The sequence below is a fragment of the Pleurodeles waltl genome, chromosome 1_2, assembly GCF_031143425.1.
Source record: "Pleurodeles waltl isolate 20211129_DDA chromosome 1_2, aPleWal1.hap1.20221129, whole genome shotgun sequence".
NCBI lineage: Eukaryota > Metazoa > Chordata > Amphibia > Caudata > Salamandridae > Pleurodeles > Pleurodeles waltl.
Window position 1 is genome coordinate 222680704 of NC_090437.1, and position 27690 is coordinate 222708393.

Consider the following 27690-nt stretch of genomic DNA (forward strand, 5'->3'; position numbering starts at 1 on the left):
AATTCAGGAGGTCAATAGCCTCCTCATTGGCAGGGGCAGAGGTGCCTGCTGGGAAGGAGACTGCCACCCTCCTGGATGAGCGGGCACGGGCAACTAGGTGGGGATCTACAGGGAGGGCGGTGCTGATAAGGGGGGTGGGGAACAAGGATGGTGCTGGGGTGGTCCCAGATGGGTCTGCCACCACCCAGGAGCCACCATCGGAGGAGGAATCTGCAGAAGATGTCATAGTAGCTCCAGTCTACCCAGTGGTGCACCCCTCACCCTCTGTTCCGCTGGTCCCCTCTGCTTCAATGGTGCCAGCTTCCTGGGTCCTGTGAGCTGCAGCTTCCCCACTCACCAGTGCCCTTCCTCCTTTTCCAGATGATGCTAATGCACACATAGACAGAGGTGGACAGAGAAGGAGGGTTGGAGAGAAAGAAAGGATGGAAAGGATAAATACCTACCCATCTAGTACACATACTAACAGGATACCTAATTGCCCCTGACGTGACAACAAGAGCCCATAGTACAGTTATGAACCATAGAGTCCTGAAAGCCATAACCAAACTAATTACCTCACATCTTCCACCTAAACCAATGATTGAACATTCTACATGCCTGTCAACTGTCTAACTCACTTATCTATCAATTTAGGGGGTCATTCTGACCCTGGCGGTCCGAGACCGCCAGGGCTATACTGACTGAAAGCACCGCCAACAGGCTGGCGGTGCTTTCTTCCCTATTATGACTGCGGCGGTAAAGCCGCGGTCGCACCGCCGGGGCCGGCGGTTTTCCGCCATTTCTGCCCCGGCGGTGATAATCTGCCAGGGCAGCGCTGCAAGCAGCGCTGCCCTGGGGATTATGACCCCCTTACCGCCAGCCTGTTTCTGGCGGTTTTCACCGCCAGGAAGAGGCTGGTGGTAAGGGGTGCCCTGGGGCCCCTGGGGGCCCCTGCACTGCCCATGCCATTAGCATGGGCAGTGCAGGGGCCCCTTAACAGGGCCCCGGCCAGCTTTTCACTGTCTCCATAGCAGACAGTGAAAAGCGCGACGGGTGCAACAGCACCCGTCGCACGGCCGCAACACCGCCGGCTCCATTCGGAGCCGGCTCCTGTGTTGCGGCCTCATTCCCGCTGGGCCGGCGGGCGCAAACTTGGTTTGCGCCTGCCGGCCCAGCAGGAATGTCGGAATGGGGGCCGAGTGAGTGCGGCCGCATTGGCGGCCGCCCGTCAAGGTCGGAATGACCCCCTTAATCCGTGAACATACTCACCTACATGTCAGTCATTACAGGATGAAACAAAACTGACTTCAGAGGTACTGTCTACACAAACAATATGACAGTTATGTGTGGAATACATTCTGAACAGATGTCCAGTCATATTGCAATGATACCACTTTCAATGTACACTACACATACTTGTCATTATTCAAATACAGTGCCAACAACATGAAGGTAGTAAAATGCCTCAACATTGAAGTAACGTACATGTATAGTAGAAAATGTGGTACAGTACCTCAACATCATTTCCGGCATGGATTTACATATCTAACATACTATATTGCAACATGATTGGAGTGACAACAGGACTGTATATTCCCTAAATGCCATCAGACCTCGCTATACCTAAGTTCAGTAAGGGACATCGTAGACAACCATACAGAAGTCACCTAACAGTCTGCACTTACCCCCTTGTGGCTGCTGTGCTGCCCTCAAGTGCCCATCCAACTCTGGGTAGGCCATCGCCAGTATGCTGGCCATTAGGGTGATCTGACGGGCAACCCTTCCATGCTGGAAGGCCGTCCCCAGCTGGGGCTCTGCAGTCTTCCATGCCCAGCATCTCAGGTCCTCCCACCACTTCCTGCAGTGGGTGCTCCGCTGGCTATGGACCCCCAGGGTCTGCACTTATTTGGCAATGATGCTCCATAACCATTTCTATTGGTGGGCGCTGACCTGCATCGGAAACATTGAAAAAATTGAGAACATAACGTAGATTATACCTATACAGCTGCAACATTTGGCGACAAACAACATACACGGCCCATGCACATAGCCAATACTCCAAGCACCACATACATCACGTGCATGCAATTCCCCAATTCAGACATCATATGTCAATGTGCACACACAATCGCCGTCAAACACCACCCGAAATACAAGTTAACAATCACTGTACTGACTTGTTGCTCCTGACCTGTTGCTCTGGATCCCCATACATCTGCCCGTACAGGGGTAGCTCCTCAGCAGTGAAGGCGGGAGCCCTATCCCCTGCAGTGAGTGCCATCGTGGCTCCAAGATACAGGACACAGCAGCACATGAAGTGGAGGTCTTCCTTGCCCGAGTGCCAGGAATCAAGTGAGCTGGACCAAACAAAATAGCAGTCACGACTGCATCGGTCATGACCGTCAGCGCCGGCAGTGATCGTCATTGGCCCCAGTTTACCATAGACATCAACGTTAACCAATGAGAAATTGCACAGCGTTTCTGACCTCCTTCCGCCATGACGACTCCCGCAGGCAGAATGAGGTCACTTCCATCTGTCCTCTGCACACAGGACAGGCGGCTGCCATTTCACATAGTTACATAATTATCCTGGGTTCCCACTGCGTAATTACCTGCATATCATCACAATATGCTTAATTGTAGGTTATAATATGTCAGCACTCACATATGTAGTGGGTGTGAGCTGATATTACTACAGTTGTTTGTAAATATGTCTGTATTGACCATCCGTGAAGTAAAACATATGGAAAGTCTTTGTTTGTACATCACTACACGTCCTGTACACGTCCCGTGTCACAGGTATGGCAATATGAGGTATTGGTGGTATTGCCATGATGTCTGGTTAGGAGTGGTGTGTGGAAAAATGTGTCTTTCTACAACATATCAGACAACTTACATGACCAATACTTCCTTATTGTCATATGTCATACATAGGTCACTATACTGTGAGATATGCCCAGACTGTTGTTTGTCTCCCTGCCTAGATACTGCCAAATTGGAGTGATGAGGAATGCACCAGTTTACCAGCCCCTAGTAGATCATTAAACCATGTAAGATTGGCACATCATGATGACCTATCGACTGAACCATGTGTCCATCAGGGAACTGGTTGCCCAGTTGGAGCCAGACCTCCTGCCAGCTTTAAGACATTCCCATGCCATCCATCTAACAGTCCAGGTGTTGACAGTCCTGCATTCTTTGGCCAGTGGCTTGTTTCAGGTGACTGTGGGACTGGCTGAGGGATGTCACAGCCCAATATCAGTATAGTGTTACAGAATGTGCTGGATGCCCTACTCAAGCATATGAACAGGTACCAACAGTTCCCACAACGTCCAGAATTGAACACTGTTACGGCAGCCTTTTACAACAGTTCGAATTTCCCACATGCAATAGGGGCCATTGATGGGACTCACATCGCCTTGGTACCTCCGAGGTGTACGGAAACCGGAAGAGTACATATTCCCTCAATGTACAAATGGTGTGTCTTGCAGACAAGTACATATCACATGGGACAGCGAAATACCCTGGTTCAGGACATAATGCCTAAGTCCTGAGTAACAGCTGGGTCCCTGCATTGATGTTACAGCTAGAGTGAGAAAGGGCCTGGCTTATAGGTATGTGTACTGCTGTCCATGTCAGAAGTATGATCTACCTCCCTACTGCACTATGCCCATCACTGTTTCCTATTGTTATGTTTCCATTTCCACACAGGTGACTCCGGATACCCCTTCCTGCCCTGGCTCCTGACACCTGTTAGATATCCAACTACAGATGGGGAGGACAGGTACAATGAGGCACACAGCCAGATGAGGCGGTGATAGAGAGGACTTTCGGCCTCTTGAAAACTAGATTTCATTGCCTCCATATGTCCGATGGTGCCCTACAGTACCGACCAGGGAAAGTCTGGAAGATCATTGTTGGATGCTGCATGCTACATAAACTGGCCCTCAGAAGGCACATTCCACTGTTGGAGGAGGGAGACATTGACGCAGGAGCTGTGGCTGAGGCTGGTGAACTTGATACTGAAGAGGAGGCAGACGAGAAGGAGGCAGATGACAACAGGACTGACCTGATTCGCCACTACTTTCAATGATTGTCAGGTATGTGTGATTTAATTGTTATGTGCACTTGGGCCATGTATTGGAGATGAAAGTTTGTTGTTAAATATTGCATGCATCAAGGTGTGTTTGGAAACTACTGCCTTCCATCTTGGTTTCCAAACCTGAAAGGTTTCTGACTTAACATGAGGAAGAGTGGAAATGCATTGCTGCCAATTACATGTGATTAATGCTGGTGTCATCATAATTCATCCTTATAGATGTACCCAAGTTTATTGGTCCTAAGTCTGAATAGTTGGGTAAATGCAAGGGACACTTATCAGACATTTCCTGTTCTGTAGGCCTATCATGTTGTATTGTCAGCTGCTGTCTGGCAACTACCTGTTTCGGACTATGCAAGGTGGTGTTCTGAAGAGGATATCATGCATGAGGAATCACACCATTACTACACATGTGTGTGATTGAAAATCCTGGCTTATACATATGTGGTATCATACCCGCTGCAGGAATCATCCTGTGTATGTGATATACTGCTGTTGATGTCTATATGTGGCCTACATGGCTTACAAAATTGAGCCTTATCCCATGTTTTTTACCTCTGCAGGTCACATGTCTGTTTGCAATCTGATTTCTGAAATGTCTGTTGGCACGCTTGCGATTGGATGTTACTACCAAATGGATGTACGTAGACACTTGCTGGAGATTCCTGCTATATCTGTCACTCTGGCATTCTTGTAGTCCAGATATGTATATTTGATTGTTGCTTGCCAACAGAAATGCCACTTTAAACAATGAAGACACATACACCATTACTTGTGCTCATTAGTGTTTATGGAGTATTTCACATCACAGTTCTGAGGAGTGGACATGGTTTCTGTGATCATCAGAATGGGTGGTCCAGCTAGCTCTATGTTCCACAGGTCCTGTATCCATTACCCTTGGGATGATGGGAATTTGGCACTGGACAGTCAACAGAGTGTATCAGTGGCACACAAGGGTGACAGTTCAGGAGAGAGATCACTTCCTGGTGGGGGTTTGGTCTTGGCCTCAGGTCTTGCAGAATGTTTGGATCATCAACCTCTTTTGTGGGGGGTACCTCAGCTGTAGAGGCAGGGATACTCGTGGCCTGTGGGTACTCTTACTGGGCCTCCATTCCAGTAGCAGGTGCAGATGTAGAGGGCACAGGTATTGTGTGACTACTGGTTGGGGCCTTCTAATGGGTAGAGGACGTCCGCAGGATGGTTTTGAGTTCTTTGAACACCCCTAACATGGAGACCATGGTGGCATTGTGTGCCTGCCACTGCTGCATGGCCTTCTGGTGGTATTCACTCTGCAGCCTTTGGTTCTCCTGAAAGGTGGTGAGTATCTGGTCCATCTTGTCCTGGGATTGCTGGTAGGCTCCCAGGACTCTGGAGACAGCCTCCTGGCCAGTGGTGTCCTGTTGCTGCCTCATCTCTTAGCCCACGAGTGCCTGTGCCCCTGGTGCAGTGAGCCCCTTCCACTGACACTGGGACCTTCATTGTCTTGAGTTTGGAATGTTGACTCATGGCCCTGTATTGTGGGGCACACTGATGTTTGATCTGTCATTGGGACACAGGTTTGGGAAGGTGGGCTCTGCTGTGCAATGGATGCCATAGAGGAGGGGTATTCAGTTGTGGGCAGGGTGAGGCTGGTGGTGGTGGACTGACCAGTCATGCCTGATGGGCCAGGTACGTCATCCCTATCCAGATATCCAGGGGATTCCTCCTCTATTGGACCTACTTCCAGGGCTGGGCTTTCTGTCTCTGGCACCCTCTGCTGTGTGAGAGAACTTAGGATATCTCTGTAAGGAGGGGTATTATAGTGGGTACCTTGTGGTACTTACACCTTGTGCCAGGTCCAATTATCTCTTATTAGTAGATTAAAAGAGTTCTAGCAGATTAGGCTGATATAAGTAGCTGTAGCCGAGCAGCTTAGGCTGAACTAGGAGACATGCAAAGCTCCTACTATACCACTTATATCACTTAGCACTATATCATAAGAAAACACAATATTCAGAGTTACTAAAAATAAAGGTACTTTATTTTAGTGACAATATGCCAAAAGTATCTCAGAGGATATACTCCCTTAGGAGGTGAGTAAAATACACAAAATATACACACCAACCAAAATCAGGTAAGTAAACAGTTAGAAAAGTAGTGCAAACACTGTAGGACACAATAGAATGCAATAGGAGACAATAGGCCTAGGGGCAACACAAACCATATACTCCAAAAGTAGAATGCGAACCACAAATGGACCCCAGTCCTAGTGTAGTGTGTAGAGGGTCGCTGGGAGTAAAATAAAACACTAATGGTGTCCAAGATACCCCACCCCAAGAACGAAAGTAAAGTCGAGATAGGGGATTCTGCAAAGACAACAACTGACTGCAAAGCACTGAAGACGGACTCCTGGACCTGAGGACCTGCAAAGGAAGAGGACCAAGTCCAAGAGTCACTCAAGTATCCAGGGGTGGCAGGAGCCCACCAAACCCTGGATGAAGGTGCAAAAGGGCTGCCTCTGGGTGGAAGAAGCCAAAGATTCTGCAACGACGGAAGGTGCCAGGAACTTCTCCTTTAGTCAGAAGATGTCCTACGGCATGCTGGAGGATGCAGATTTGTTTCCACGCAGAAAGACCACGCTGAAGTAGGCAGCACCCGCAGAAGCACCGGAACAGGCGTTCAGAAGATCTGAGTACGGCGGTCGTCTCAGCACAACAAAATGGAGTCCCACGAAGTCGGAGTTCAACTCAGCGAGTTGGGCAATGCAGGACGGAGTGCTGGGGACCTGGGCTAGGCTGTGCACAAAGGAAGTCTTGCAAAGGTGCACAGAAGCCCTAGCAGCTGCAGTTCATGCAGTACACAGGATTACTGTCTGGTGTGGGGAGGCAAGGACATACCTCCACCAAATTTGGACAGAAGGGCCACTGGACTGTCAGGGACACTTGGATCCAGCTCCTGTGTTCCAGGGACCACACTCGTCAAGATGAGAGGGGACCCAGAGGACCGGTGATGCAGAAGTTTGGTGCCTATGTTAGCAGGAGGAAGATTCTGTCGACCCACGGGAAATTTTTTCTTGGCTTCCAGTGCAGGGTGAAGGCAGATAGCCCTCAGAGCATGCACCACCGGGAAAACAGTCGAGAAAGCCGGCAGGATGAGGCGCTCCAATGTTGCCGGTAGTCTTCTTGCTACTTTGTTGCAGTTTTGCAGGCGTCCTGGAGCAGTCAGCGGTCGATCCTTGGCAGAAGGGAAGAGAGAAGTGCAGAGTAACTCTGGTGAGCTCTTGCTTTCGTTATCTGGTGAGATACCCACAGGAGAGACCCTAAATAGCCCTCAGAGGAGTATTGGCTACAGAGAAAGGTAAGCACCTATCAGAAGGGGTCTCTGATGTCACCTGCTGGCACTGGCCACTCAGAGGTGTCCATTGTGCCCTCACATCTCTGCATCCAAGATGGCAGAGGTCTGGGACGCACTGGAGGAGCTCTGGGCACCTCTCCTTGGGAGGTGCTGGTCAGGAGAGTGGTCACTCCCCTTTCCTTTTTCCAGTTTCGCACCAGAGCAGGGCTGGGGGGATCCCTGAATCGGTGTAGACTGGCTTATGCATGTAGGGCACCATCTGTGCCCTTCAAAACATTTCCAGAGGCCAGGGGAGGCTACTCCTCTCAGGCCCTTAACACCTATTTCCAAAGGTAGAGGGTGTAGCACCCTCTCTCAGAGGAAATCCTTTGTTCTGCCTTCCTTGGACTGGGCTGCCCAGGACCCAGGGGGGCAGAAACCTGTCTGAGGGTTGGTAGCAGTGGTAGCTGCAGAGAAAACCCCGGAAAGTTAGTTTGGCAGTACCCGGGCTCTATGCTGGAGCCCCGGGGATGCATGGAATTGTCCCCCCAATACCATGATCCTAGACATGTTACATGGCCTTGTTCGGAGTTACCATTGTGATGCAACATATAGGTGTTGACATATATGTAGTGCACACGTGTAATGGTGTCCCTCACACTCAGAAAGTCTGGGTAAATTGCCCTGAACAATGTGGGGGCACCTTGGCTAGTGCCAGGGTGCCCTCACACTAAGTAACTTTGCACCTAACCTTCACTAAGTGAGGGTTAGACATATAGTTGACTTATCAGTTACTTAAGTGCAGTGTAAAATGGCTGTGAAATAACGTGGACGTTATTTCACTCAGGCTGCAGTGGCAGTCCTGTGTAAGAATTGTCTGAGCTCCCTATGGGTGGCAAAAGAAATGCTGCAGCCCATAGGGATCTCCTGGAACCCCAATACCCTGGGTACCATATATTAGGGAATTATAAGATGTGTTCTAGTGTGCCAATCAGAATTGGTACAATTAGTCACTAGCCTGCAGTGACAATTTTAAAAGCAGAGAGAGCATAAACACTGAGGTTCTGGTTAGCAGAGCCTCAGTGATACAGTGAGGCACCACACAGGGAACCATACAGGGCACACTTTATGAGCACCTTGGTCCTGGCTAGCAGGATCCCAGTGACAAAGGCAAAAACAAACATACATAAAACTAAAAATGGGGGTAACATGCCAGGCAAGATGGTACTTTCCTACACAACCCCCCCCCACCCAAACAATGGACAATGAGCCTAACCTTGCCCAGATGAGTCTTCATTGTCTAAGTGGAAATATCTGGAGAGTCCATCTGCATTGGAGTGGGTACTCCCAGGTCTATGTTCCACTGCATAGTCCATTCCCTGTAGGGATATGGACCACCTCAACAATTGAGGGTTTTCACCTTTCATTTGTTTTAGCCAAAGTAGAGGTTTGTGGTCTGTCTGAACAATAAAGTGAGTGCCAAACAGGTATGGTCTCAACTTTTTCAGTGCCCAGACCACAGCAAAGGCCTCACTCTCTATGGCAGACCAACACTTTTCTCTAGAGGTCAACCTCCTGCTGATAAAAGCAACAGGTTGATCCTGGCCCTCAGTATTAAGCTGTGATAGCACTGCCCCAACCCCTAATTCAGAAGCATCAGTCTGGACTATGAACTTTTTGGAGTAGTGAGGGCTTTTTAGGACAGGTGCAGAGCACATGGCCTGTTTGAGCTCATCAAAAGGTTTTTGACAGCTAGCTGTTCATAATACCTTTTTAGGCATCTTTTTACTAGTGAGATCATTAAGAGGAGCTGCAATGGAGCCATAATTCTTAATAAACCTCCTATAGTACCATGTGAGGCATAAAAAGGCTCTCACCTGGGTTTGAGTTGTAGGGGGAGCCCATGCCATAATAGTCTGGATCTTCCCCTGCAGTGGTGCAATCTGTTCCCCACCTACTAGGTGGCCCAGATAAACCACTTTCCCCTGCCCTATCTCGCACTTTGAGGCCTTGATAGTGAGGCCTGCCTTTTGCATGGCCTCCAAAACCTTCCACAGGTGGACCAGGTCCTCATCCCAGGTGGAGCTAAAGACTGCTATATCATCTAGATATGCTGCACTAAAAGCTTCCAACCCTTGCAGGACTGTGTTCACCAACCTTTGAAAAGTGGCAGGTGCATTCTTCAGACCAAAGGGCATCACAGTAAATTAATAGTGCCCTTCAATGGTTGAGAAGGCTGTTTTAGGTTTTGCATCTTCTGATAACTTAATCTGCCAATACCCTGCAGTTAAGTCAAAAGTGCTCAGGTACTTGGCAGAAGCCAGTGTATCGATCACCTCATCTTCCCTGGGTAGAGGGTGAGCCTCTGTCTTGGTTACTTGGTTGAGCCCTCTATAGTCAACACAAAACCTCATCTCTCTTTTTCCATCCTTACTGCAAGGTTTTGGAACCAGCACCACTGGGCTAGCCCATGGGCTTTCTGAAGGCTCAATCACTCCTAAGTCTAACATTTTCTGAAACTCTTGTTTAATGCAGTCTCTGACATGGTCAGGCTGCCTATAAATCTTACTTTTGACAGGTAAACTGTCTCCAGTGTTGATTGCATGCTCACACCAAGTAGTGGTACCTGGTATCAGTGAGAAGAGTTCAGAAAACTGGCGTGAAAGATTTACACAGTTATCTTTCTGCTCAGCAGTAAGACAATCTGCAAGTGCTATTCCTTCCATTAAGCCATCAGCTTCAGTGGTGGAGAAGAGACCAGGGAGAGGGTCACTCTCTTCTTCCTGTCCCTCATCAGTTGCCATGAGCAGGGTGAGATCAGCCCTGTCATAGTAGGGATTCAGGCAGTTGAGATGGAGCACCCTAATTGCCAAACCTCTTTCAATGCAGCGACCCCTCAAACTTTTAAAGTTTAGATTCCCCTATGTTGCCTGGACAACTGTGGGAGTAAGCTCTACTGCAGACATGACAGAAAAGGTTTAGGGCAGAGAGAGAAAAATGTTTTTGGAACTTTTAAAAGAACAGAGGAAAACTTTTTCAAACTTTTGAAAACATTTGAAAGTGTTCAGAAACTTTTCAGAAACTTTTTAGAAAGTTTTAGAGAAGGAACGTTAAATTGTTTAGATTACTGTGTATATTCTGAAGTATTTGGTATATGTTTTTCTTATGAAAAGCACCAATGACAAAGTGGTAAAGCAGTTACAAGTACTTATCCCACCGCTGGACCACCATTGTAGAAGGCTGGCCTGACTTATAGTGGTTACCTTGTGGTACTTAAACCTTGTGCCAGGTCCAGTTATCCCTTATTAGTAGATTAGAAGTGTTCTAGCAGCTTAGGCTGATAGAGGTAGCTGTAGCAGAGCAGCTTAGGCTGAACTAGGAGTCATGCAAAGCTCCTACTATACCACTTATATCACTTAGCACTATGTCATAAGAAAACACAATACTCAGAGTTACTATAAATAAAGGTACTTTATTTTAGTGACAATATGCCAAAAGTATCTCAGAGGATATACTCCCATAGGAGGTAAGTAAAATACACAAAATATACACATCAACCCAAATCAGGTAAGTAAACAGTTAGAAAAGTAGTGCAAACACAGAGGGACACAATAAAATGCAATAGGAGACAATAGGCCTAGGGGTAACAAAAACCACATACTCCAAAAGTAGAATGCGAACCACAAATGGACCCCAGACCTAGTGTAGTGTGTAGAGGGTCGCTGGGAGTGTAAGAAAACACTAATGGTGTCCAAGATACCCCACCCAAAGACCCTGAAAAGTAGGAGTAACGTTACCCTACTACCCCAGAAAGACAGTAAAGTCGAGATAGGGGATTCTGCAAAGACAACAACTGACTGCAAAGCACTGAAGACGGATTCCTGGACCTGAGGACCTGCAAAGGAAGGGAACCAAGTCCAAGAGTCACGCAAGTGTCTGGGGGGGCAGGAGCCCACTAAACCCCAGATGAAGGTGCAAAAGGGCTGCCTCTGGGTGGAAGAAGCCAAAGATTCTGCAACAACGGAAGGTGCCAGGAACATCTCCGTTAGTCAGAAGATGTCCCACTGCGTGCTGGAGGATGCAGAGTTGTTTCCATGCAGAAAGACCGCAAACAAGCCTTGCTAGCTGCAAGAGTCACGGTTGAGGATTTCGGGTGCTGCTAGGACCCAAGAAGGACCAGGAGGTCGCCCCTTGGAGGAGGAGACAGAGGGGGCACTCAGCAACACAGAGAGCCCACGCAGAAGCAGGCAGCACCCGCAGAAGCACCTGAACAGGCGTTCAGAAGATCTGAGCAGTTCACGCAGACACAGGTTTACTGTCCGGCATGGTGAGGCAAGGACGTACCTCACCAAATTTGGACAGAAGGGACACTGAACTGTCGGGGACACTTGGATCCAGCTCCTGTGTTCCAGGGACCACGCTCGTCAAGATGAGAGTGGACCCAGAGGATTGGTGGTGCAGAAGTCTGATGCCTGCGTTAGCAGGGGGAACATTCCGTTGACCCAGGGGAGATTTCTTCTTGGCTTCCAGTGCAGGGTGAAGGCAGACAGCCCTCAGAGCATGCACCACCAGGAAAACAGTTGAGAAAACTGACAGGAAGAGGCGCTACAATGTTGCTGGTCTTCTTGCTACTTTGTTGCAGTTTTGCAGGCGTCCTGGAGCAGTCAGCAGTCGATCCTTGGCAGAAGCCCAATAGAGAAGTACAGAGGAACTCTGGTGAGCTCTTGCATTTGTAATCTGGTGAGATACCCACAGGAGAGACCCTAAATAGCCCTCAGAGGAGGATTGGCTACAGAGAAAGGTATGCACCTATCAGGAGGGGTCTCCGACGTCACATGCTGGCACTGGCCGCTCAGAGGTGTCCATTCTGCCCTCACACCTCTGCATCCAAGATGGCAGAGGTCTGGGACACACTAGAGGAGCTCCCCTCCCCTTGGGAGGTGCTGGTCAGGGGAGTGGTCACTCCCCTTTCCTTTGTCCAGTTTTGAACCAGAGTAGGGCTGAGGGGATCCCTGAACAGGTATAGACTGGCTTATGCAAGGAGGGAACCATCTGTGCCCTTCAAAGCATTTCCAGAGGCCAGGGGAGGCTACTCTTCTCAGGCCCCAAACACCTATTTCCAAAGGGAGAGGGTGTAACACCCTCTCTCAGAGGAAATTCTTTGTTCTGCCTGCCTCGGACTGGGTTGCCCAGGCCCCAGGGGGGCAGAAACCTGTCTGAGGGTTGGCAGCAGCGGTAGCTGCAGAGAAAACCCCAGAAAGTTAGTTTGGCAGTACCTGGGCTCTATGCTGGAGCCCCGGGGATGCATGGAATTGTCCCACCAATACCAGAATGGTATTGGGGGGACAATTCCATGATCCTAGACATGTTACATGGTCATGTTCAGAGATACCATTGTGACCTATATGTAGTGCACGCATGTAATGGTGTCCCCGCACTCACAAAGTCCGGGGAAATTGCCCTGAACAATGTGGGGGCACCTTGGCTAGTGCCAGGGTACCCTCACACTAAGTAACTTTGCACCTAACCTTCACTAAGTGAGGGTTAGACATAGGTGACTTATAAGTTACTTAAGTGCAGTGTAAAATGGCTGTGAAATAACGTGGGCGTTATTTCACTCAGGCTGCAGTGGCAGTCCTGTGTAAGAATTTTCTGAGCTCCCTATGGGTGGCAAAAGAAATGCTGCAGTCCATAGGGATCTCCTGGAACCCCAATACCCTGGGTCCCTGGGTACCATATATTAGGGAATTATAAGGGTGTTCCAGTGTGCCAATCAGAATTGGTAAAATTAGTCACTAGCATGCAGTGACAATTTTAAAAAAAGAGGCAGTATAAACACTGAGGTTCTGGTTAGCAGAGCCTTAGTGATACAGTTAGGCACCAAACAGAGAACACATACAGGGCACACTTCATGAGCACTGGTACCTGGCTAGCAGGATCCCAGTGACACAGGCAAAAACAAACATACATACAAGTAAAAATGGGGGTAACATGCCAGGCAAGATGGTACTTTCCTACACTTCAGATCACATGCCTGTTTGCAATCTGCTTTCTGAAATGCCTGTTGGCACTCTTGCGATTGGATGTTACTACCAAATGCATGTACTTGCACACCTGCTGGAGATTCCTGCTATATATGTCACTCTGACATTCTTGTAGTCCAGATATGTATATTTGATTGTTGCTTGACCACCGAAATGCCACTTTAAACAATGAAGACACATACACCATTACTTGTGCTCATTGGTGTTTATGGAGTGTTTCACATCACAGTTCTGAGGAGTGGGACATGGTTTCTGTGATCATCAGAGTGGGTGGTCCAGCTAGCTCTATGTTCCACAGGTCCTGTATCCATTACCCTTGGGATGATGGGAATTTAGCACTGGACAGTCAACAGAGTGTATCAGTGGCACACAAGGGTGACAGTTCAGGAGAGAGATCAATTCCTGGTGGGGGTTTGGTCTTGGCCTCAGGTCTTGCAGGATGTTTGGATGGTCAACCTCTTTTGAGGGGGGTACCTCAGCTGTAGAGGCAGGGATGCTCGTGGCCTGTGGGTACTCTTGCTGGCCCTCCATTCCAGTAGCAGGAGGAGATGTAGAGGGCACAGGTATTGTGTGACTACTGGTTGGGGTCTTCTATTGGATAGAGGACGTCCGCAGGATGGTTTTTAGTTCTTTGAACACCCCTAACATGGAGACCATGGTGGCATTGAGTGCCTGCCACTGCTGCATGGCCTTCTGGTGGTATTCACTCTGCAGCCTTTGGTTCTCCTGCAAGGTGGTGAGTATCTGGTCCATCTTGTCCTGGGAGTGCTGGTGGGCTCCCAAGACTCTGGAGACAGCCTCCTGGCCAGTGGTGTACTGTTGCTGCCTCATCTCTTAGCCCACGATTGCCCTCCCTCTGGTCCTTGCCCCCTGTGCCTGTGCCCCTGGTGCAGTGTGCTCCTTCCACTGACACTGGGACCTTCATTGTCTTGAGTTTGGAATGTTGACTCATAGCACTGTATTGTGGGGCACACTGATGCTTGATCTGCCATTGGGACACAAGTTTGGGAAGGTGGGCTCTGCTGTGCAATGGATGACATAGAGGAGGGGGATTCAGTTGTGGGCATGATGAGGCTGGTGGTGGTGGACTGACCAGTCATGCCTGATGGGCTAGGTACGTCATCCCTATCCAGACATCCAGGGGATTCCTCCTCTATTAGACCTACTTCCAAGGCTGGGCTTTCTGTCACTGGCTCCCTATGCTGTGTGACAGTACTTAGGATATCTGTGTAAGGAGGGGTATTGTGTTACATGATGGTACTGTACTAGCGGTACACATGGTTGTTTGCCATCATTTTCTGGATTTGCTGAGCAGTAATGGCATTGACAGTTTCTTGACTACTGCTTGTTTTTCCATCAGTTGAAAGTTGCTATGGTACAATTTTGCTCTGTAGTTGGTATTGGTCTTGCCTACTGACATTGCCCTGTACTGATGTGCATTCCAATTTCTTGTTGCTGAAGGGCGGTGACGTGGTTTTACGTGCAAGTGCTCAGATGTTAAGTGGATTTTGCAGTCATACAAGGGTAGGGAGTGTTGCATTGTGGTTGTAGTAGGGTATTGGCTTCATGGTGATTTTTTTCACATGAGGGTGGTTTGAGGGGGTGACAGAGTGATGGGGGTACATGCTGTGCAGGGGGACATGTGGCCGGGGAGTGTCAGTCCCTCTGGTTGTGGGATGGCCAAGACCTTCTCCTCCCACAATGATAACTCTGGGGGACATGGTGGGGGCCCACCACCAGTCTTCATGACAGCGATTTGGTGTTGTGATGCCATGGCCTGTACCTTCTCCCATAGGTTGTTCCACCTCTTTCTGATGTTGTCCCTTGTGCGTGGATGGTTTCCCACTACCTTCACCCTGACGATGGTCCTCTACCATAAGTCTATTTTCCGTCCTACGTATGTCTGCTGGACCTGTACCCCAAACAGTTGCAGCTCCTCTCTGATGATTTTGTTGACCATGACCCTCAACTCCTCGTCTGTGAATCTTGGGTGTTTATGGTGCCATGGTGGTTGTGTTGTGGGTGGTGGTGTGTGTGATATGCAGGGATACTGGGTGTGCTGTTTGTTGGTGTGAGATTGAGCGCTAGGATGTGCGTGTGGTTTGTGGTGTTTGTGTGCACTGGTGATGTGCGTGTTGTGTTGCTCTTGATGTTGTGTGTTGTGTGATGCGTGTTCAGTGTGATAGTGCCTGTGATATCTAGGTTCAGTACCTTCTGTCAGTGTGGTCTTGCCTTGCTATGTCAGACTTTCAGGGTGCAAAGAATTACGGGTATGTGTGAGGGGGTGTTATGTAGTACTGTAGTCAGGTATATGTGGTGGGTGTATGTGTATCAGGTGTGGGGTATTGGTATTGTCCAATGTGGAGCAGTGTTCTAGTGGAAGTGTGTTTTTGTCTGCAGCGGTTCGGTCTGCCAATGGATTGCTGCCGTGCTAAGACCACAGTGCTGATTGTTAATTTGGCGGGTGGGATGTTGTCAGCGCGGCGGTGCTGGTGGTGGAACCACGTCTTTCCTGCCATCGATCAGGCCGGCGGTGTAGGATTTTTGTCTGTTTTTGGCAGTGTTATTTTTGTGACTCGTAATACGGCGGTCTTCAGACATCCATCACTGGTGTTCTTTCGGCACCCGCTTACACAGCGGTCTTTGGAAAATACCGCCAAGGTCGAAATGAGCACCTAAGTCCGAAGGTGAACTTTTGACTGAGGCGTCCCGCTTGCAGTAGCCGAGCAGGGCTCCATTGCAGTTGGCCTCAACCTTTGACCCGTTCTAGTGCGACCAGATTGGCGCTTTTAGTTTCTATGCGCTAAAAAACATTAATTCTTTTTTTTTTAAAACATATCTTCGGATCCATCATTTTGGTGTCATTTTAAATACTAAAATAGACTCTATTTTTATAAATTGATGTTGGATTTTTATTATGTTTTGTGTTTTACTTATTTACTATTTTATGATTTTTTAATGTTTTCCACACCTGTCTCCTAAATTAAGCCTTGACGCTCATTGCCAAGCTGCCAAGGGTTGAGCGGGGATTAATTTAGTTAGACCTGACTTGGCCCAATGGGGGTTAGTGGCCTATTCTTAAGTGAAGGTATTTACCTGCCCTGACCAATAATCCACATTCCAACATGTTTGGTGCCCAGTGGTGGGATCCAGGACTTGTGTATAATATCACGCTATAGTTTTAAGTGAAACAAGGTAAAAATCCTCTAAATTGACCTAGAGCAAAAGTATTTTTGATTTTTCATATTTGGACACATTTTTTAATTACTGCATTTTATGATTCTTCTAAATTGTTCTGATCAATTGATGCCAACTTTTTTTTAAGTGACACAAAACTTAGGGGAGACCATGGAGCTTGATCAGGCTAGCCTACCCGCACTCACTGACACTGGGCTTAGGGTGTTGTGCAGCAAGAGTGGATTACCTGCTGCTAACAACATTAGGAAGGCTCTGGTGATCAAGTACCTTGATGCCTGGTAAGTGCAGGTTAAGGCAGAAAAAGGTTCAGAGGTTAAAAGAGAGAGGGAAGATTTTGCATCCAACCTTCAGGAGGAGGAGGATGATCACCTGTCAGGGACGTCAATAGTTAGGGCCCCATCCAGAGCTAGTGGGAGGGGAGGGTCTGTGGCATCAGCCTAAGAAGAAGCAGACCTGGACCTGAGGGAAAGCAGATTCCTATCCCAGTATGAGGACATGTTTGATGAAAAAGTTTGGTCTGACCCCAGAAGAGTACAGAATGAAGTTCAGGGACACCCAGAGGGTCAATGCCCATTCTTTGAGACACCTCACTTAAGGCACTAGAGGGCTGGATACATGGTAACAATTGTGAGGGGTTACACAATTTGATCATGAGGGAGCACATCTTGTCCAATTGTATCAAAGAGAGGTTACACCAGCATCTAGTGGACTCAAAGCTGACCATCCCCAGAGATCTGGGGGAGGAAACTGGTGAGTGGTTGAGAATCAGGGTAGTTATCAAGTCCTAGAGGGGAGACTCCAAGAAAGAGAGGTCAGGTCCCCAAAGATATAAGAAGGGAGGTGGCAAGCCCACCACAGATAGTCCCTCTGTACCCCAAAACCCTAAGAAGAAAGAGAGTAAATCCCACTCCCACTCTGACAAGCAGAGGCAGGGAGACCCAGGGATAAAAAAGCTCATAAACAATAAGGCCTGATTTGACTGTCAGTGTACATGTCACTTCAAAGGAGATGCAGCCTGTCAAATGAAGGTGGTTAGCACTGGGCTGCCCAGCGTAGCTTTGAATAGGACTCCTCAGATGATGAGGTCCTCATAGCATTGGGTTGGGAGACAGGACTGGATGGTAAGCTGGTGACGCCAGAGGGTGGGAGTTGGCACGTTCACCCCATTCAGGTGAATGGGATCCCTACCACTGGCCTGAGAGACACCTGTGCCAGTCACACTATAGTGAGTGACCAGTTGGGGATACCAGACATGTATGCCCCAAGGGAGACCGGGAAAGTCAGGCTAGCCACAGGTGAGATCACCACCAAACCTGTAGCAATAGTGCCCCTAGAGAGGGAGGGTCTCCTAGACTGGTTTAGGGTGGTGGTCAGTGCTGATCTACGCTTAGAATGTATCCTGGGCTATGACCTCCCAGAGGTGATTCTGGCACCAGAGGGGCTGGTCACCCAGGGCACCCTCAACCAAATGTCCTGGGGAGCCAGTCCCTTCAGTTAGGTGACAGGGGTCCCCAAGAAAAGGGAAGAAGAAAATGAAGGGTAGGCCACTCTTAAAGAGAGTTCCAGGGAGCCAAAGGCCTTCTGCCCCAGTAGTGGGGGAGCTCAGAGTTGGCACTGGTGAGGCCTCACCTGACCCCAAGGAAGTCCTGAGTAGTCAGACAGCTATACAGCTGCAGTGCGCTGCCCCTGCACTGACAGAAGAGACAGTGGAAGAAGGGTGTCTGCCACAGGATGTGGAAGCCCCCACTCTAAAGAGCAAGAGGGGAGCCAGGATCCCACAGGTGCCATTAAAGCAGCTGACCCACTTGTCAGTGAAGAGCGTAGGGTGTGGTTCTGGGTGCTGACAGCTGTCAGTAGCCTCTTCTGGATGTTGGCCTTCATGGCAGCACTGCACTTGGCCTGGGAGGCAGACCCCAGGGCCAAAAGAAAAGTAGGTCCTCTGATCCTGTTGGTCATGGTGTGGTTCCTCAAGTTTTGGGTGACCTCTTTCGGTAAGCTAGGTGTTGCCCTAGCAAAATTAAGGCTTAGGGAGTTGGGCACCTCACTACCTAAGTTGGCAGGGAGAGAGGAGGAAGACCCCCCTAGAGGGAAGTTTCAGTTTAAGATGGGTCCTTTAACTGTTGGGATTGGTTCACTTCCCAGGGGAGTGACCATGATAGGAAGATGGAAAGCAGAGGAGCGCCTGCAAAGGGAGAGTCAGTTTTCCTCACCTGACAAGCCACGAAGACTCTCTCAGGATTGGGCTGAGTCTTCTGGGTGTGTGGGCTGGGGGGGATTGTGTGAAAAAATTAGGATGATTGCAGAGGCTCCCTCACTTTTTGCCCCCATTTTTCACTTTTTAATGGTGTTTTCCTGACTCTGATGGTGCACTGGGTACTGTTAAGCAGTCCCAGGGCCTGCACTCTGTGTAAAATGAATATGCAAATTAGGCTAATTATAATTGGCTATGTCAACCTACCAATAAGTCCCTAGTATATGGTAGGGCATATAGGTTTATGGATCCCAGCATAGGTAGTGTACCCATAGGTGCACTGCTGAGGTGCCAAGGGTCGTTTTAAAGGCAGGCCTGCCTTGCTGGCTGCTTTTTAAATCGACTTTGGAATTAAAAGTACTTCCAAAGTCTTAAATTACCTTATTTTTAAATATGTCACCCCTAAGGTGTGCCCAAGACGCCCCCACAATTGAGTGAGGTGTAACTATAAGCAGGGATCTTATCAAATATGTTTTAGAAGCCCTGGTGAGAAAAAATAGCCACATTTGTTTTTGCCTCATTTTAGTGAATAGACTCCTTGGGCTAAAATGGGGAGACTTTATTTTAATTAATACAGTCTCCAAAGGAGCTGGATATTGCATGTTTGGTCTCAAACTGATTGTTATAATAAAAGCAACAACTTGCCACTGTTGGATGTAATATAACTAGTTCAGGGAGAGAGTTTTAGAACTCTTCCTAAAAGTTACCAGTTACAGCTCTGTAGTGCCCTTCACGGATTGGCCAGCCTCTGGCAGCCTGGCCAGGCTGCCTTGATGAGATCTGAAGTGGCCTGGTCTGAACACAAAGAAGTTCTTGGGCGGAGGGATCTGCCTCAGTAGATGGTAAAACAGGATGAGGGGGGAGCAGCCAAACTGGTCTTCAAAGGAACGAAAGACATTTGAAGCAGCCAGGACCTCCCCCATTTCCTGAAAACCCAGACAACCAGGTGCCCTCTTGATTAAATTAGGAGAGGGGAGTGTTAAGGTTTTTAGCCACATCAGTGAGTGAGCTTTGCCATACCTAACCTCCAAAATTCAGTTTCTGCCTTTTTGGATTTTTGAGGGCTGCTGCTCCCTGGGATTGTTTTTTTGCCAAACTTCAAAGGAAGTGGTCATCTAAGGGGTAGTGGCCTGCCTGTGATTAGACAGTTGCCCCCCCCCACATGTTTTCCACCCCAGGAGCAAGGATAAATAAAGCAGAGCTGCACCCACACATCAGACCCCTACAAAAAACAACATCAGAAGAAGAAGGACTGCCCTGCTGGACCTCTGACATTCACCTGCACCTGGACCTGGACACTGCAGTCTTAAGGTCTGCACCAGCTGGACACTTGGGATTCACCATTTACAGGACTTTGCCTGTCTTCAACTGGTTCAAGAAGGGACTCCCTGCTTGCTACTGGTGACAAATAGCTAAACAGAGTCCCCTACATCGAAACCTGAAGGAACTGGGCAGCTGACAAGTGGCTAGTATTCATTTTGAACCAGGTGCATTCTGGGAGTTGGAGTCCTAACCCTCAAGGAGCAACTCAGAGCTTCTGGAACCTTGGGGTGAGCTGTGGACTCCTAAAGGACCTTCAAAGACCTTCTGGAAGACGTTCCAGAAGTTTGGAAAAGTTAGAAGAATTTGTGGAAAAAACCTCCACAAAGGTACAGACCCGCCTTGTTGAATCAAGCCGGCTTACCTCAATAGCGATCCATACTGACTTGCAGGTTCATAGCGCTGAAAAGCTCCGGAGCCCCAGACTTCCAGGATTCCACTCGGTGCTCCTGGAAAGGTGATCCGACGACCTTGCATCGAAATCGGCTTGCTGCAGAGGGTAGACCCCCGGCAGAAGGAAAAAGCACCAAAAAAGTGACAAGGTCCGAATGTAAAACATTGATATGGACTTCCTGTGTAGCGTATCCGAGGAGGGCTCCAGGGATGTTGGATCAAGATTCAGCTTTGGCCTGGATGAAGATTTCCATCCTGAAAAATGATCTCAATCCGAAGGTGGGATTCTTAATAGAGGTCTTCTGCAAAGTGTTTCCGAAGAGGGCTACATGGAGGACAGATCGGATTATTGACTTCATCCCACTGAAGAAAATCTTCAAGAAAAAGACTAAGGGGGTTATTACAACTTTGGAGGAGGTGTTAATCCGTCCCAAAAGTGACGGATATACCACCAACCGTATTACGAGTTCCATAGGATATAATGGACTCGTAATACGGCTGGTGGTATATCCGTCACTTTACCGTCACTTTTGGGACGGATTAACACCTCCTCCAAAGTTGTAATAACCCGCTAAGTAAGAAGGTAAACTTTTGACCGAGGACTCCAGTTTGCTTTAGCCAAGCAGGGCACCATCATGGTTGACCTCAAACTTTGACTTTGTCCCGGTCTAGTGCAACCAGATGTCCAGATTAGTGCTTTTAGTTTCTATGCACTAGAAAACATTAATTCTCTATAAATTCATATCTCCAGTTCCCAGCATCTGATTTTAATTGTTTTGGTGTCATTTTAAAGATAACAATATACTCTATTGCCATAAATTGGTGTTGTTTTTTTTGGGTTTTGTGTTTTACTTATTTACTTTTTTATGATCTTTAAATGCTTTACACACCTGTCTCCTCAGATAAGCCTTGACGGTTGTTGCCAAACTACCAAGGGTTGAGCGGGGATTAATTTATTGAGACCTGAATGGACCTATTGTGGATTGGTGGCCTATTGCTCAGTGTAGGTACTCACCTGCTGCCATCAATAATCCAGTTTCCAAGGTTTTTGTGGAAAACGCTAAAATTAACACCAGGCTACATTGGAAATAAACAGCGGGAAACAGTCTACATTGTGCCACTTGTGCCCATCCCAGAAGCCTTGTGTTCAGCATCCCATACAGTGAGTTTCTCATGGTCAAGAGAATCTGTAGGTCTCCGTTTGATTTTGAATGTGAGAAATTGGTCATGCATGATAGATTCAGGAAAAGAGATTATAGTGAGAAGGGTATCCAACAGGCCACTGACTGGGTAGACTTTGTAGATAGAACACAGTTACTGTATCCACGTGTACAATTCTCAGATGATGACCAGACAGATAGATTAATCACAGCGTTCTCCCATCAAGCACACCAGATTAGCAGAATATTTAATAAAAACTGGCATGTGCTGAAAACGTATGACAACATCTCTAAATTTGTTCACAATACACCACAAATTACTTTTCGCAAAAGCTTCTCGTTACGGGACAATGTCATTATTAACTTAGTAACTTCACAAGTTAACGCTATGAGAGACAAGACTGCAGCAGGATTTTTTTGCTGCATGAATTGTAAGGCCTGTGCACAGAGTAATAGCTGAAAGAAATTGAGGATTTCTATAAGGAATAGATCATCGGAATATGCACATGCAATATTGAATATTGTACGTACTGTTTGATTTGCCCCTGTAATAAACTATATGTCGGCAGCACTGTCTATCATGAGACGGGAAGAGAATTCCATACACAATGGTATTGTGGGTGCGCCTGTTATGTCCAGGGAGAGGGTCTCCAGGGCAGGAAGCAGTGTCTCATCTAAGGGTCTGACCCCTGGAGAATTGCAGGGCAGGCAGAGAGGGAGCACCAGAGGGAGTTGGTGAAAATGAGGATGGCCTTAGAGGAGAAAACGTTGTTGTTGGCTCATGAGCTCAGCTTAGGGAAGTGGATCAGAGGAGCCAGTCTAGTAGGGATGGTGGCAGCCACATCACAGTGCAGCCTGAGAGGAGGGTGCACATTCCTAAAGATCTTGTGACGGATTACAAAAGGGAGGACGACATATACTTGTGGTTTAAGGGGTATGAGTCTGCTCTCCACATGAATCTGGTCCCTGAAGCTAATTGGGGGGCCGCTCTGTGGAAGCAATTTGAGGTAGAGGGGAGGGATACACTGACAGCCTTAGGGGATGCTCAGAATCTCACCTACACTATCATGAAGGCTGCCCTACTTACAAGATATGGTCTCACCCCTGAGCAGTATAAGGACAAGTTTAGGTCCTATAAGAAGAAGGAATCCCAAACATGGTTAGAATGTGTTGATTCTTATTGCAGGTCACTGGATGGTTGGGTGAAGGGCAGTAAGGTAACAACGTATGAGGGGGCTTTACAATCTGATTGCTTGGGAGCACTTGTACAGTTTATGTTTTCCAGAGCTGCGCCAGCACCTGATTGGCAGCAAGCTGACAGATCCCAGGAAGCTTGCACAGGAAACGGACCGCTGGGAGAGCACCAGGGTCCAAAAGAGGTATGGGGAGACAACGCCAAGGATAGGCAGGGTCCCTCTCAGAAGAAAAGGGGGGTAAGGGTAACCAGGGGTAGTTCTCTAAAGGGCACCAAACTGATTCCCAGGGTAAGGATTTCCGACCCCCCAGTGAGAAGAAGCCATGGTTCTCCAAAGAGAAGCCAGTGGCAGGGGGACCCCCACGTAAGTGTTATGCATGTGACCAGGTGGGTCATGTGAGGGGGGACCCCAAATGCCCCAAGATTACACTGGCACACACTGGTGCACCATCCCAGGGTTTGGCTAGTGTAGCGCTTGGGGAGGAGTTGGTTCCAGGTGGATGGGAGCCAGCTGAGATGACCCTTGTCTCACTAGAAGGCCAGTGAGATGGTCCAGAGAACCCTCGTGCCTGAGAACACTAAAAAGTACAGGCAGTGGGTGACCATCAATGGACAGAGGGTGGAGGTTCTGAGAGACACAGGAGCTATTGTAACTACAGTGAGGAGTCAGCTGGTGTCTGAAGGGCAGATTGATCCCGGGGACTTCACCAAGTAGATGCAGTGGACAACTCAGACTGCCTGTGCAGCGTGACACAGGTTTTCTTTGAATGGGGGGGTCTCAGGTTCCGTGAAGGTAGCTGTGAGGCCAACCATGCCTGTAGATTGTTTATTGTGCAATGATCTGGAGGATTCCCCTTGGAAGGAGGTGGAACACAAGTCTCACTTGGAGTTGTTAGGTCTGCCTGGGTGGGTATGCGTATCCACCCGGTCAATAGCAGCACGTCACGGTGGTCAAGAGCCCCTGGAGCCTGAAACAGTGGCCCATGGGATACCCATAAAGAGCAAGGGCAGGGGGTGTGGGAAACCGGCCCCAGAAGTTCCCACAGTCCGGGAGGAAGAGGAGCCTGAGGGTGATGCCCCAGAGCCTTCACAGGAACAGGTGACTGAACTGGGGGAGGTCCCTGAGCTGTCGCAGTGGCAGAAGGAAGGGGGACCCACCAGGGAGGCATTCTGTGAGGCACAGAAAACTTGCCCTACTCTAGAGGGACTGCAGCAGGAGACTGCAGCCCAGGTGGCTGGAGAGGAGCCAGGTACTCACCTGATCTATTGGGAGGATGGCCTCCTGTATAGTGAGCTTAAGGTTCCTGACCCTGGGTCAGCTCGTATGCTGGTGGTACTCCAGTGCATCAGGGCCTTCCTACTGGGGTTGGCTCATGATGTGCCTTTGGCAGGACATCTGGGCCAGGACAAGACCTATTCTATTGGCCCCAGATGCACAAACATTCTGCTACACACTGTAGAACTTGCCCAATTTGTCAGGCAAGTGGCAAGAGTTGGGGGAAATGTAAGGCTCCCCTCCAACCTTTACCTGTTGTTAGTACTCCCTTTGAGAGTGTAGGTATTGACATTGTGGGGCCTCTGGATCCCAAGACAGCCATTGGCAACAGGTTCATCCTGGTCTTGGTGGCGCATGCTACCCAGTACCCAGAAGCCATTCCTCTGAGGTCAGTTACTTCCCCTGTGGTGGGTTGTGCACTGATGGGGGTTTTTACCTGCATGGGGTTCCCCAAGGAAGTGGTATCTGATAGGGGTACCAACTTCATATCCACATATATGAAGTCTCTGTGGAAGGTGTGGGGTGTGACCTACAAGTTCACCACACTTTACCACCCCAAAGTAATGGTCTGGTTGATAGATTTACCGCACCTTGAAAGGCATGATTACGGTCCTGTCAGAGCCCTTGAGGCGGAAGTGGGACACCCTCTTGCCATGCCTTCTGTTTGCTTACAGGGAGGTGCCTCAAAAGGGACTTGGGTTTAGTCCCTTTGAGCTCATCTATGGCCACCCTGTGAGGGGACCCTTGAGTCTGGTGAAGAAGGATTTGGAGAAAGCTCCTAGTAAACCCCCCAGGATGTATTTAGCTACATGCTGGCTTTGAGAAACCAGACTGCCCGCTTCAGGAGTCTCATACAGGAGAACCTAGAAGCAAGCCAGGAGGATATGAAACAGTGGTATGACCGGAACTCCACTTTGGTAGAGTTTCAACCTGGTCAAAAATTGTGGGTGATGGTGCCAGTGGAGCCTAGGGCGCTCCAGGATAAGTTAACTGGGCCATTTGAGGTGGTGGAGCGCAAGAGTGAAATCACCTACCTAGTGAACGTGAAGTGTCCAAGGATCCCTTTAAGAGTCCTGCATGTTAACCGCCTCAAGCCGCACTTTGAGCGGACTAAACTGTCCATGCTCCTTGCAACAGATGATGGGGTGGAGGAAGAGAGTGAGCCTCTTCCTGACCTCCTGTCTACAGGAGAAAAAGATGGGTCTGTGGAGGGAGTGATCCTCTCCCCCCGACTGAAGAGCAGCAGAGGGAGTGTCGCCAGGTGTTGGAACAGTTCGCCTCACTATTTTAACTGATCCCGGGGGTCACACACTTGTGCACACATGTTGTGGACACCGGGGACAGTCCACTTATGAAACAGAAAGTTTACAGGGTGACTGACAGGGTTAGGGCTAGCATTAAGGATGAAGTATACAAGATGTTAACCCTAGGGATTATTGAGCATTCCAGCAGACCCTAGGCCAGCCCAGTGGTATTGGTCCCAAAGGCTGAGCACCTGGTGCCACTCCAGAATCCAGGTTCTGTGTGGACTACAGGGGACTCAATGTGGTCAGGAAGACTGACGCAAACCCCATCGCCCGAGCTGATGAGCTCATAGACCGGTTGGGAGCTGCCAAGTACCTCAGCATGTTTGACTTAACGTCTGGGTACTGGCAGATTGTCTTAACTGAGGGGGGCAAGGAGAGGTCAGCATTTCTTACCCCAGATGCACACTTTTAATTTAAAGTGATGCCATTTGGGATGAAGAATGCCCCTGCCACCTTTCCGAGGTTGGTCAACCAGGTGTTGGCTGGGCTGGATGAGTTCATTGCTGCCTTCCTGGATGACATTGCTGTCTTTAGTTCCACATGGGAGGAACACCTGCAACACCTCTGGAGAGTGTTAGAGGCCCTGCAGAAGGCAGGCCTCACTATTAAGACAAGCAAGTGCCAAACAGGGCAGGGTTCTGTGGTGTACCTGGGACACCAGGCAGGGAATGGCCAAGTGGCACCCCTACAGCCATAAATTGACACCATTCTGGCTTGGGAGCCTCCCAAAACTCAGACTGATGTGAGAGCCTTTTTAGGCCTCACTGGCTATTACAGGAGGTTTGTCAAGGGATATGGCACCATTGTTACCCCCTTGACTGAGTTGACTTCCAAGAAGCAACCAAAGAAGGTGATCTCGACCGAGGCTTGCCAGACCGCTTTTGATGCCCTGAAGACTGCCATGTGCTCAGCCCCTGTGCTGAAGGCACCTGACTATTCCAATGAGTTTGTTGTGAAAACAGACGCCTCAGAGCATGGTATAGGAGCAGTACTCTCACAGCTTAATGAAGAGGGCCTAGATCAACCTGTAGCCTTGATTATATACTTCCCAGGGGACGTAGGTGGAGTGCAACAGAGTGTGAACCTTTTGCTGTGGTATTGGTGCTTAGAAGCAAAGACCCTACTTGTCTGGGACTCACTTCCAGGTTCAGACTGACCACAGGCCCCACAGATAGGGTAGTGTAGAGACAATCCCAGTGATTCGACAATGAAAGGGTCAAGAAGATGGTTATGGGGATCTCAGCACCAGTATTTGTTCTTTGATCCTTCGAATACAAGACTGTTTATCATTTTTCTACAAGACATATTATTTTTTAAATGTGGTGTGCCTCAGATGTCAGCACTATAACTTATTGTGCTTGCTTTGTAAACAAGGCTGATGGCTGGTGTGAGTGTGATTGAATCTCAAAAGTATGTAATCAATCAGCTAGTAAAGTTTAGAGCAGTGGGTCAGGTGACAGCAGCAAGTTTCAAGGAGCCATAAAGAAAACGACAATGGTTCTGCTACCATCCAATAATGTAGTGAGTGGAAGGATACTTAAGTGAACAAAGAGGAAAATACTGATAGTAGACATCCACACTATTTACTCATATCATGGGCCTTCTATATGACATTGACACCGATTTTAGGTCAGTTGGGAAACTTTTTAGGGTAAAGTCTGAAGGCAGAATTTTATTTGAAGCACAGGTTAACATGAAGCAAAACATTCATTTTTCTTTTTGTTGAAATATGTCACATCAGTTCTGTCTACCAACTTAAAATCTCACCTGTTCTAGCAGCCATGCCTTCCCCTGTCATCTGTTTAATATATCCTGTAGGAACAACCTTGGTAGAGCATTTATTAGATTCTGAAGAATGAAACAATGATGCAAGGGTTGTCTATGATCTAAATCATGTTATAGTCAAATTAAGGAAAGAGCTTCTTTTACCACATTATCTCTGAGATTGTGTTGCAATTTGCAGTGATGAGTGATTGTACATGGAAAAATAATGCGAGAACACAAATCTTATACAGTAATGAACTAAGGGCCAGATGCAGGAAACACTTTGCGAGTCGCAAACGGCAAAATCTGCCGTTTGCGACTCGCAAATGCGTGTTTCCAATGCAGAAATGCATTCTGCGAGTCGGGACCGACTTGCAAAATGCATTTCAGAA